The 13,210-nt window shown below is 33.8% G+C and overlaps 1 protein-coding gene across 2 annotated transcripts in view; it reads right to left on the bottom strand.

The window, feature by feature from the left end:
* Positions 1-11,415, bottom strand: part of LOC129234024 (keratin, type II cytoskeletal 2 epidermal-like) — a 47,969-nt gene extending 36,554 nt beyond the window's left edge. The window contains exon 1 of one of the 2 annotated variants that reach the window (XM_054867928.1): positions 11,259-11,415. The gene's annotated coding sequence lies outside the window, so the exon portion shown is untranslated. Of the gene's footprint in view, positions 1-11,254 lie in introns of both variants that reach the window. The other variant, XM_054867936.1, reaches the window with a different exon arrangement.
* Positions 11,416-13,210: the final 1,795 nt, after the last annotated feature.

The following is a 13,210-nucleotide window of genomic DNA, read 5'->3' as shown; positions in this document are numbered from 1 at the left end:
TTTAAGGGTGATCAAATACATCTGATTTCCCTTGCAAATGATTTGTTTCTCGCCAGGTTTGTTACTGACGCATTTATGACTCTCGCATTATTTGAACAGGTGGATTCGATAAAACAGAAACGACGTATGCTTTCGTTTCATTTCTAAAAGTAAGATTTTGCAGTATCTAAATTAAATTGTCATTTTTCGTTGCAGATTGCAAGGATACATTTTCTCTAGTTGAACACGTTTATTATTGATAAATTGCCCCCCTGACCCCTCCCATGCCAGTCTCTGCACGCATAACATTTATTATGTACAATCCAGATTGAAGAGGAGAAACTTTTTTGATTCTCACGCAATATCGCATGATTGGTGGAGATGTAAAGGGTGGGGAAAAACCGGGATAAACCAAGGTTTTTGGGAAGGAAATTTTGAAAACTTCCAAATCATAGGAATTTTGAAACGGTACCTTTACTTTTTCCCCCAATAATACCAGGCTCGGATCTACGTACCCGCAGGCCCCGTGGTGCGGGGGCTTCTACGCAGCCCTGGCCCAAGTATCCAAAACAAATTTTAATTTTTAAAAACTATTCTCAAGTTTTAACACTTGAAAATATTTTTTTAATGGTAAGAATGAGAGGAAACATTCAAACTCAACACGAATTACTTGAGCCTATAAGCGGGGGGGGGGGGGCAATGTAAAATTATGGGAGACTTGTTTTTTGCTGACATAACTTGTGAACAAAATGAGTTTCCAAAAATCAGGATTAAAAAAAGATCACACAGCTAGATAGTACCTCTTTTACTAAAATTTAACTTATTTCTTCGTGTCTTATTGTATTACGTCTATCTTTTACGAAACTGGCGTATATTTTCTGGATTAGATTTACTTTATGAACTTTTTTTTCTTAACAACTTTCCTCCTATAGTCAGTGGTGCAAAACCTTTTTTTACCCGAGGGCCGCTACGTTTTAGCCCAACATCGTTTATGTTAATAAGTATTAGTGTCTCTGTTACCCCAGGGGCAAAGACTTTGCATTCAAAAAAGACTTTTCTACTATTATTATGTTAGAAAGTTTTCAATGAGGAAATAATTTAAGGAACAAGAGAATATTTCTGATGAGTTGAACAAAAGGCAACACTGTCAAAGAAGAAACAAAACTTTAAAAAAAAAAATTGTTACACTATTCATGTTTTGGTTATTAATTAAGTGGCATGATTTCAAGATTATTTACCTAATCAGCATCATACGAAGCACTGTCTTCTGTGCAAGTCTTCTTCCCGTTGACAGTTTTGCACGCCTTCGCATGGCCTTTATAGTGCTGAGAGTCGGCTATTGCGAACGCTGATATCAGTAAAACAATACAGAAGAAGACTCTCCACAATTTCATAATGAAGAACTAAAATTTGACAAAGAATGATATCACTACCCAAAAAAGGTTTTCCCTTCTGATGATCATGCACACAATATCAGGTTTTTCCAAAATCTATTTTAAGCAACTGTGATATGATTTGATTTGCTAAAACGATATCAAACTTTCAAAACCAGTTTAAATTACCACGAAAGCGATAAAAGTAATATCGAGCTCTCTCAAAGTACTAATTAAAATTCGGGCAGCCATGATAGCTGCTCGGAGATTTTAGAAAAGCCACAGCTAACCATTTTGGAGGCCCTCGTGAGATCTCTGGTGCTCCTGTATACCTTGGTAAACGGGTTCTATAGAAGTAACGGGTGGGGCAGATTGACTTTTAAACAAAGCGAAGTCATGCTTTGAAAAACTGCTCTAAATGGCTGTAAACACAATTTAAAGGTCATACAAATATGATTTCACGTTCTAAAACCCTACTTCCAATATCTGTTACCACATAAGAGTCAAAAATGAGTACTTCGTTTTGAAAATCCACTAAAAATTAATACATTATTTTTAAGTGCTTACAAACTATTGTTGAATAATAACTAAGTTTACTAATTTCACAATTTACAACGCGTATTATTTATAAGCTGATTTCTAGAAGTATTAATTTTCAAACTAAGCACTATACTTACAACTAAATTACGAACTATCAAGTTTCTGCAAAGCCGGAGCCAAAAAAATACAAATACTCCAGATTATTAATGAACGGATAATTTATGTGCATTTGTATCAATTATTCTAAATCATAACTCTAGTAGGCCCCTACACTAAATCACTAGACTATAAAATAATCTTTAGTCTTTGCTTTTTTGAAAAAGGAAGCAGTACATTCAGAATGTAATTTGCATACAATCGAAGAGAATGTAGCAGAATCATTAAGTAATTTCCAGCATTCACTTTTAGCTTCGCGTCATTTATTTGCCATTAACTTCGAGCTAAGAGTAACTTGAACTGCGCACTGCTCATAATATAATTAGATAATTAATGAGAAAGTATCTGAATTATAAATATAATCTAAATTCTTGCCATTATTTAGATCAAAGAGTTTATTGAGAGAAGAGAGGTTGTAAAGAGCTTATTTCGGAGTATGTACTAATTTACAGCTAAGACGTCCACAAATGATTCACTCTTTGAGGGGAGTTTGTGAAACTGTGACAAGGAGGAGGGAGGGGGTAGCAAGAAATGTGACATCGCGCATTTTTGTATAAAAATATGGCGCAAGGGAAAGGGACATGCGGCAAGGGAGCGGTAAGGTTAAGAGTGACACTTTGCGACAAAGTGGGGTGGGGGTCAAATTTGTTGAGGAGAGTGTGATATCATTTATAGACATCCCCTGAGACGGAGCTTTATAAAAAGATAAATTTTGAGTTTCAAAAAGGGATAGCCGATACGGACATGTTTTACTATCAGTGGCCTAATTTGGAGAATTTTTCAGCTCAACATGACTAAAAGTGCAAACGAAATTCCCAAAATAGAATTAATGGATAAACTCTAATTAATTATTTTTTCGAATAATAGTGTTTAATTCTACGTAAGTTAATAAAGCCAGAACATTGAAGGTAGTTTATAACTACTATGAACATTTATTATTTACATACTGGTCATTAGAACTTAAGGCAACACATTAACCTAAGGAGAAATGCTCCAGATAATTCATGAATTTTCTCACACCAAATGTAACGAGTGTGCAAAATCTTACAAACATAAAAATTATCTTACAAACATATAAACTATTGAGTAAATGAATTTCGGTGATTCATGAAAACACAAGCAAACTGAAGAATAGAAATGCAAATAACTTACAGTACTTCCAACGTTTTTATGAATGTAAAAATCTTAATACCCTTAACTAAAGCCAAGCAGTATGTAACAAGCTGACGCGTAATAAAAGTTCTTGTAAGCGTCACTTTAAAATTTCTACCTCGCACTGTTGGTAATTTTATGGCTACTAATGTGAAAATAAACTTCCTTTTGTTTCTTCAGCTGCATGAAAAGCAAACGTAAGAGCTTTCTGGAATATCCTCGACAAGAGTGACTGCTTTTATGCTACTACAAGAGATAAAGAAAATCAGCTACTTTTTTTTTTGTTTCATGTAGAATTTCTAAGCTAATAAACAGCTTCTACTAATTAAGCAAATTGTTTATGTTTATGTCATTATTTATCTAGATTTTCCCCACAATTACTTGCATTTTATTAAAATCTATAAAAACAGACCTGTGAAAGTTAATTTACAAGCATTTTTTTTTTAAGTTTTTTTTTTTTTCTTTTTTTTATCATCACTTATTTTAAACAGTGTTGTACCTAAGTACAAGTAATACATTATACAAAACCATTCCATACCAAATTGATGCAACTAGGGATAGATCGAACATCCGTTCGGGAGGGCGAAATGAAGAAATATCTATTTGTTTACCTAAAACTTTAGTTTTCATTTACATATTTGTTTTAATTTTTAGCATTTCTTTATTTGTTGTTATGCTTTTAGCTTTTATTTCAAAATGCTTTCTTTTTTGATTTTTTTTAATTATTTTTTTCTTTTTATCGTCTATATAAATTCTATTCAGTTATTTTCATTAGTTTTATCCTACATGATAATTCAATCACAGAACTGTTTAACAAGACGGAGTCAATCTCAAACTACGCAGTAACACAATATAAATTATAAGCTAGATCAGTGGTGTCCAACCTGCGGCCCACGAAGCCAATCCATATGGCGAGTTGTTATGATCCTATACTACACAAATCGAAAACTATGTTCTGGAAAATTCCAAAACAGCAGAATATCTTCATTCGGTATTAAGAATGGTTATTGCAAACTTGAAGCCAAATAGTCAGAAATTAGTTTGTGAAAATCAAATAGAAACTTCTTATCAATAAAAAACAAGAAGTTTGTCCAAAACTAAACGATCCTACTTTCCTGTATACCAATATCGACTTTCTAGTATCTGATCGAAATTTTCAAAATTAGCTAAAATCGCAAAATTAGCTAAAATCGCACCATGACTGCGGAGTCGGAGTCAATCTCATTTTGCGATAAAAGGGTAAGATTCTTGAGTTGAAGGTATTTAATTCAAAGACTCGGAGTTGGAATCGGCCATTTCCCTTAGAGTACGCAACTCTGCCAATGTTTGCGGAGTCGGTGTTGAACTTATTTCGAGATAAAGGAGTCGGAGTCGAATATCCAAGAGTCAGAGTCGGTCATTTTTCCTCCGTGTATAAATTTTTGCCAAAGTTACGAAGTCAGAGTTGAAGTCGAGGAGTAGGAGTTCGACTAATTTTCGGACAAAGGAGTCGGAGTCAGGTGCCCCAAAATTCTCCGAGTCTGAGTCCGGAGTTTGTCGTCAAGAACTATTTCCAACAAAAATTTGTTTGAAGTAAATCCGCCTTCAAGTGCGGAATCTACATTGATTTTCAGTTTCCCCGTAAGCGCTAATGTTAAGGGGTTTGAACTGTTCAAAATAGAACGTAAAATTGTTCAAATCAAAAAGATATTTTACATACATGTTTTTCATCAAAAGCTTTTTCCTACAAAGTTTGTTTGAAGCAAATTCGCCTATAAGTTCGGAATTGCCTTGAATTCCCCATAGGCGCTAATGTTAAGTTTTTTTTTTTTTTTTAACTATTCAACATTGAACGAAAAATAGTTCAAATCAAAAAGGGAAATATATAGGAATGAGGTGTCCTCACCGAGCTCTTTCGAACAAAAAAAAAAATTTGTTTGAATCGGACTATTCACTCAAAAGCAGGGGGGGGGGGACAGACTTACAGATCGACAGACATTTTTTCCCATCTCAATACCCTACTTTCCAATTTTTAATTTTTCGATATTTATTTAATTATTATTTTTTTTATTTTTTTTATTTATTTTTTTGTTTTTGTTTTTCACGATATTTTCAAGATGCATTAAGCCTTCTTTCATGCTTTTTTCTTCTTTCTCTGACTTTTACTGGGAAAGTAGGCTAAAAAGCATGAAGTAATATAACAACAACTATTGGTGCATACTTTTCTTTCCTTTTAATCGCATTTTCCTAACCTATGTCATTTAGAAAAAATTTACATGTATAAAATTTTGTTACTTGTGGTCACAGTGTGTCACCTGTAACAACTCATGTCATTGCTCCTGGCATACTCCTTAATATGAAACGCAGCTCTCGGATAAAAAAAAAAAGTTGGGCACCACTTTTTTTTACCATTATGTTATAATATAACAAAATAGCAAAAAAAAAGTGGTGAGCAACCTTTTTTTTATAAATATGGTTCACAGCGTGTCATGTGTAAGAACTCATGTCCTCGCTCGCGACATACATCTTAATGTAAGGTGCGGCCCTTGGATTTAAAAAAAAGGATTGGTCACCACTGAGCTTAGTAAATAATTTTAATTTAAATAAATACAATACTTTTCTGACTTACCGCTTTTGATTTCAATCAGGATCCGTCTGTAGCAGCTTCTTGAACGATTTCTTTCGACAGCAAGCTCAAAACTTGTAAACTGAAAACTTCGAACAAAAACTTTGTCTGCAAGCTAAAGGTTACCCAAAGATTGATTGAAATCATTTGTGAAATGCATTGTCAAACCAAAAGGATTTTTGAAGAAAAACCAACCCAAAAGTTGAAACATTTTCACAAATCATGTCATTTTACGTGTGACTCAATCTAGACAGGGTTAGGGCATGATTTTATAGCAGTGTCTGTGACACTTTCGATTGCAGAAAGCGATTCATTTAATGACATACATGGCACAATAGATAATAAAAATATACCTGGAGTTTCTGTCAAACGTTCTGTAATGCGTAACATAAAAAGTCACAAACTTAAAGAAGCATTCAATTGTTCTGAAGCACATTCTTAGATTTTCGAAAGCCAGATATTGAGAGACTAGCGCTAATAGAATTACGAGTGAATAACGTTCTAAAATGAAACGCAAAAACCTTTGGGTCGAACAAATATTTTCTCACCAACGACAATAGGAGCACATTCAAAAAATTTGGAAAAAAAAAAGTAATAATTATTTTTTTTATCCTAATTTAATGCTCCATTGAGGTAGCTTATCATAAAGAGCTCACATAGCTCGTGCAAGGTGGATATTACCAAAAGTAACACATTATTATAATTTCATTATTCAGAAGAAAATGATTGAAATTTTAATTATACACTAAATTTTGATCGCAAAAATCAACTTGTGAACATAACATTATTAACGTCTGACACAATCTGCAAAATTGCAAAGTAAATCAGTCAAAGATAATACTGCTTAAAGTCTCCCCCCCCCCTTTTTTTCTTTAAAAGTTTTTATCACCTCTGTTGGCGGAATGCGATACGAAATCATTCGTTTTGATTGTGCAATTAACTTAATAGCTGATTAATAAACACATCACACTATCAAACTATCAAATCAATTCTCCTCTTAGGACATTGTTTAAACGTCTTTATGAATTCCATACTCTAATGTTCAAAAAAAAAAAAAATGATATTTCGATGCATCCGAGGATTTTTGAGATGTATTACTATCGTCGACGTTCACAGTACTCATCACTGATGTTTCATTAATGCCGCATCACTAGCCCACACAAAGTTCATTTTGATATTTTCAGAGAATGACTGAAGCAAGGAAGAGCACATGTAACACCTGTACTTGTCCAGTGCCAGTGTTCCACAATTTAATCAAGTGCTTGGGATTATTTATTTGCCATATAATTCAGGTCCGTATTTCAAATTTTTCCTGCCTGGGGGGAGGGGAGGCAAAGGGTGTATACTCAATGCAAATTTTATATGAAAACAACAAAATCCGCTACAACTTACCAGTAAAAATATATTTTTCAGAGCTAAGGGCGCAATTGACCCCCTGACCCCCATAAATGACAGACTTGAGTAAATTTAGCACAGGGGCAGTTCTCAAAAGGTGGGAACAAAAAAGTTAACTTTGAGCAATTTCAAAAATTTTCGAATTTGATATCAATTTTGCTTTTATTCTATAGTATGCATACCTAGAACCCAATATATGAACATGAAAAGACAGCAGGTATTTGTAAAAATTGTTAATTAGCAAATTAAATTAGCAGTCTGTAGGTAACAGATTTTGGACATTGTTGTCCTGTAGGTAACGGATTTTGGACATCATCATAATGTAAGTTTCACCATTTTTGACAACTGTTAATCTGATTTTTAACTTTTCCAATGAAAATTTTATTTACTACTTTTCGAATTTTGCAATTTAATGATAAAGAGGATAGTAATGAAGTACTTGAATGGCTATACATACTGCTCTTTACATATAATAAAGTTTTGGAATGATTTTGAAGAAGTTGATGAAAGGTAGAAAAAAGCTTCATGGAAATAATTATACAAACTTGTAGTTTGATTTTTTGGGACAAATAAGGAATAAAAATAGAGACAAATAAATGCGACATATATATTTTTAAAGGAAAAATAAACAAAATATGCTTTAAGAAAGAATGTAAAAAGTGACATCAGTTTTAATAATGAATATATTTTCTAATGTCATAAGAATTAAAACGATGTCTAAAAAAAAATTATTGAAAAAAGAAATTCGTATTTCTATTTGGAGATCGTTAAATTATGTTTCCAAAAGAAAGAAGAGAAAAAAAAAATTCTAAAATAATAAAAGCGGCGGGGGAAAAAAAAAATTTGCTAGTGCAGGTGATAAAGTCGCCAAAACTGGTGCAGCTGACGATTAACTACATTTGTCAAACTGGAATCCCCCTCTGGTAACCTTTAGCTTATCGTATACTGTGTTGTCGCCAACGGAGGTTTGCTTGGCGATTTTCGCGCAAAATGGCTTTCGTTCGATCATAAACAGCCATGTTTCTACTGCAATTTATGTATTGTGTGTAACGTATTAATTATGCAAAATACCTATGGATTAAAGAAGATAACATCATAATAATCTTTTTTATTGATGTTAGAAGACAGTGGATTATAAAAAAATTATAAATAAACGGACAGAATTATCGGCGTCAAGATCGTAACGCCATTTGGACATCTCACATGTATGTTTAAGAAAAATTATTTTTCTTCTAAGATACTGCATAAAAGCTTATGAAAACACTTTTAAACAGTTAAAAACTGATTCTGAGGATCGATAAATACCTTTAAAACGAAAACATCATATACTTAGTTCTCAAATAATAGCATTGTAAAGATCGTAACTTTTGGACATGCATCAAATTTCAAACTTACTTTTTTCTAAAATCGTTTACAAAGTAAATAATCTGTCTTTACTTTTGTTATTTGTGTAAAATATTAACAAGAAATTATTCAGTGTTAGATTCATACCTTTAATTTTTTTTGAAACGTATGGAAATAATTAAAAAAAATTTTTTTTTAATGGCACATTTGCTCAGTTAACGTTTTGGTATGTCCAAAATTGTGCCATTTAGCAAAGAAAATATTTTTTAAGGGCATTTAAAGAGCTTTTTTTCCATAATTTATGTCAATTCTTGTCTCTATACAGCATTATAATTTACCTCAAAATTTTTAGAGTTAATTAAAATGAAAGTTATTTGGTGTTGAAGCTTCAAAGTTGAAGTCTGTGTTTGCTCCCACCTTTTGAGAACTACCCACAGACAATATTATGGGGAGCACATTAAACACTTTTTGATAAATATTTCATAAGTTATGCCGCCTTTTTCTAATGTAATGTTCAAAGAATTTTAGCCTAATCAATCACAATATTACTCAATACTTAATAAAAAGCAAAATGTGCTTTACAATTCTATTCATAACTGCACACGCAGGCGCTAGAAAAAAAATAACAAAATTCAATTCAATGTAAAATAGATCTGTATTTATCAACTGAACGATTCGCAACTAAGGAAAACCTGCTGGGGGGGGGGGGGGGAGGTATCTCGTTTGCAGCATACTTTTGAATAGCTATGAAGAGTAGCAGGAATCATTAAAATTGTTTTACAGACCTCTATTTTTTACAGTAGATTTACAAATATAACTTTTAAACTGCATTTGACTGCTATCACGAAGTAATTGGATTCTTGTTGAAATTTACCGCCATACTCCGTCAAATTTGTTTTGTGGACTGATAGTGATTGTGCGAGGTTGCTGATGATATACAAAACGATCTTTTCTTTGTAGAAGAAAAATTCTTTTCTTTTCCTGTTACGTAGTTACAATTATTCCCGAAATAATTGTGTAACTATTACACTTATGAATTAGTTTTATTTCCAAAGGAACTCATATAGTACAAAATGGAAATATAAGAACTTAAATCTCAGTAAATGGAAAACAAGTTGAAACGTGGCATATCACTTGCTCTTTGATACTGAACTTACTATTCATCGGTGGTGGTTGACAAACAGCTGGAATATATATGTTTGTAAAAAGGTTCCATTGTATTAACTCAAATGATATTCGTCAAAAAAAGAAACAAACTTGAAATTTTATCTTAGTTCATGTTTCATCAAAATATTTTCAAACAGAGGAGAACTGAAATTTAGTTTTTGTTTCCTATTTTTATTTTCGCTATACACTTCTGTAAAGTAAAAATGAGTTTTCACGCGTTGAAAATGAGTTTATATTGTAATCAATAAATTTCATTGATATTTATAATTTTTTAATCTCATTTATTAAACGCATAAAAATTTCTGTCGTCTGAATAGCGAGTATCCTGACACAGTCCTGGCAGGTTATTCTTGATATGGAGAGAAATTTAGTTTCGAAATGTGTAAATATTTTTTACACACTACATTGTTATTTAATGCATACAGTTGGTTTGGCTATAACTATTGTGTTAATTATGTTTAATTTGGGCCTGTCAGTAGAACAAATATTTCTTGTGAAATCTTTATGTTGAATTGCTCCTGTAAATGTCGATTAAACTTCAATCATAACTGAATAGCTAACTGTAATATGCAGCTGACAACAATGAGCATGAGAAAAATACCAAAAGTAAAACTTTCGATGTTATTCCATGAAAATAAATAAACAAGTAAGTAAAAAATAAAAATAAATACTTTAAAAGGAACTCAGATCCCAAATTAAGCGCCCCTACTACCCCCCCCCCCCCCCCAGTACACAAAAACACCAAGGTGTAAGTTTTATAACATTAATCCAAATCTCTTCGTCGGTAAAATGTCCCTTATTATAGTAAAGCAGTCGGAGTAGGGGGGAGTTGAAGCTTAAAATTCCAAGAGTCGAAGTCGTTGTCAGAGTCCATTATTTTCCCTCAAAGTCCGCAGCTCGGCCAGTGTCAAGAGTCGGAGTTGGACTGATTTTGGCGTAGAGGAGTCAGAGTCGGCCACCTCCTCTCCAACGCCATAGCCCTGCTATGTTTCAGGGGTGCCCCCACCCCTTAAGAATAAGGGCACCCCCCTAAATGTCACAAAGACCTCCCCCTGAAAGTAAAAATAACCTCTCAAAACCCCCTAAAAATTTCAATGGCGCAGTCTGTGCCATGACCCCCCTCCCCTAGGTGGACTCCCCTGTATGTTCAACTCACCTGAGTGGAGATCAGTGGTTAAACCCCCCATATAAGTTCTTTGGTTGAACCTCTGCCAGGCAGCCGAATTGCTACTTAAAGCCTTTCGACTGGTGGAAGAAGGTTCTGATTGACAGTTCGGGCTCCTGACTGATGTTCAAATCGGTCACATTTTTTGAACTTGTATTAATTTAAAAACATAATAATTTGATGGACATTAGTTTTTCTTTTCGTAATAAAATGCATTCAAAAAATTTGTAATTCATGTGGATTAAAAGTTATATTCTCTACAGCCAATTTTTTCCTTACATTCGATTTTGTTTGTTAAAATAACCTTTAAATCTTAGATCTTTACATTATTTTGAAACAAAGAAATTCAGAATTCAAACACAAAATGAATAAACTTACCTACCGTCGATATCCACGTATTCAGAACTATTATGCACTTCCACTGTAGCGTCTCGCCAACTGAGAAGCGAATAAGAAAAGCACACTAAGGAGCACGAATTTTAGCACGTTTTTGTTTCTCTAGACAAATCATTTACTCAAGAATAAAACGTCATCAGCAGTTGAGTAAACACATTTCATATGCATAAATGATTCATTCTAAGTATTCACCCGCAGAATTACTGCTGCCACTTTGTAAGCATTGGCTTTTCGGAAAAGTGCTGAAAATAAATTTATCTATCGTTCGAAATTTTACTGGTTTACAATTGCGATAAACGTCTGTCTTCTTATTGTCGTGTGTAACTTTGGAATAAAGTTTAGAAATGAGATATCAGCTGTTTCAAAACGATATACCGTGACTTGCTGATGAATGTTTTTGTGTTTTCCTTGTATATAAATAAATAAAAGGTCCAGTAGAATTCGCAGTTATGGTTGAACAATTCGTAACTCCAGAGCTCGAATACGCTACCTTGCGGTGATTAACAATACTAAAGAAAAAAGGTAAAACATTCCGTTTCACGTGTTTTCTTTGGAAAATTGTAATTTCAGAAGAATAGAAAAAAAAGTTTCCCCCCACAAACACGATGAAAAAGTACTGTCATTCATTAAACTTCAAAGCAAGTTATAAGCTACGGCATCGATTTGTTTTACCTTTTTCATCCGCCATCGGTCAGTGGCTGCAGCGCCCCCTATAGTTTATTGGAGCTGCGAATGCATTTCTACAGTTAAAGCCATTTTGTAAAAATTATAATTCTTTAAGAGTTTTTATCAAAAATGTTCAAAATGTAGCTGACCTCTAATATTGCTGTTGACTTTCTTATGCAAAATCCAATCGACACATCCAATAAAGTACCGTGTTATAGAAACCAAAATGTATTCTACTGAATGGTAATCTTGCATTATAAATCTTTGTGGAGCAAAGAAAAGTAAAAACCAAAACTATTCAAGAATGAAGAATGGGAGAAAAACAAAGTAAGTCACAAGTGCACAATGAAAAATTCATATGTGCTCGGGAGTTATTGCAAAGTTCAAGAAATGTTTCAATGCTACTGTTCAATATCTTTTATTGAATATCTCTATTTCTTGGACAGGGTTCCTTATAATTCCGAAACATATTTCATGCAATTTCATTGCAGATTTTTGCCGCCTGCAGTGTTCCATTTGATCCACTGTATGAAATGGCTAACTAAGGAGAGTTGGAATTTTGCACCCAGTTGACACTCATGGGTAACATACGGTTTTGGGGGGCGGATGGGGGAGGTAGAAAATACCATAAAATGAAACGACCAAAAATGATATTTTCTAGAACCATTCCACGAAGAAATTTGTCCCGTACGTTACAGCTTATACACTCTAAGACAAAAAAAAAGTTGCACCATGAAGGAAGTCTTAGAATACAATGACATTTGGAAGGTATGTTAAGTGTATATGGAAGAGTAAATGATTAGAAAATGAGAACGATATAAGCAAAATTTATTGAACAGCATACACAAAATGGGTAACATTCAGTATGGGGTATGGCCGCCATTATTCCGAATACAACATGCTAATCGTCTTGGTAACGAATCGTACAGGTTCTTAATGAAGTCCTGTGGTAGTCTATCCCATGCTGCTTTAACTTTGTTACGGAGTTCCGGCAGATTTCGAGGTACGGGTGGAGTGTTGACATCTCGTCCCATGGCATCCCACACATTCTCGATTGGGGACAGGTCTGGTGAATATGCCGGCCACTCCATGCTGTCTAGGCCTTGAAGATAAGCTCTAGAGACGGCAGCAATATGGGGTCGAGCGTTGTCTTGTTGGAATAGCGGCCGAACACGGGTGCTCAGGAATGGCAAAGCAACTGGCTGCACTGCAAAAAAAAAGCTGTTGTTTTTACAGTAAAATACTGGCAGCTCGCATTCCAAAGAAAAACTG

Source organism: Uloborus diversus, chromosome 1 (genome assembly GCF_026930045.1).
Source record: "Uloborus diversus isolate 005 chromosome 1, Udiv.v.3.1, whole genome shotgun sequence".
NCBI classification, from domain to species: domain Eukaryota; kingdom Metazoa; phylum Arthropoda; class Arachnida; order Araneae; family Uloboridae; genus Uloborus; species Uloborus diversus.
The sequence above is the reverse complement of the archived record's forward strand: the minus strand, read 5'-3'. Positions and strand labels throughout refer to the sequence as shown.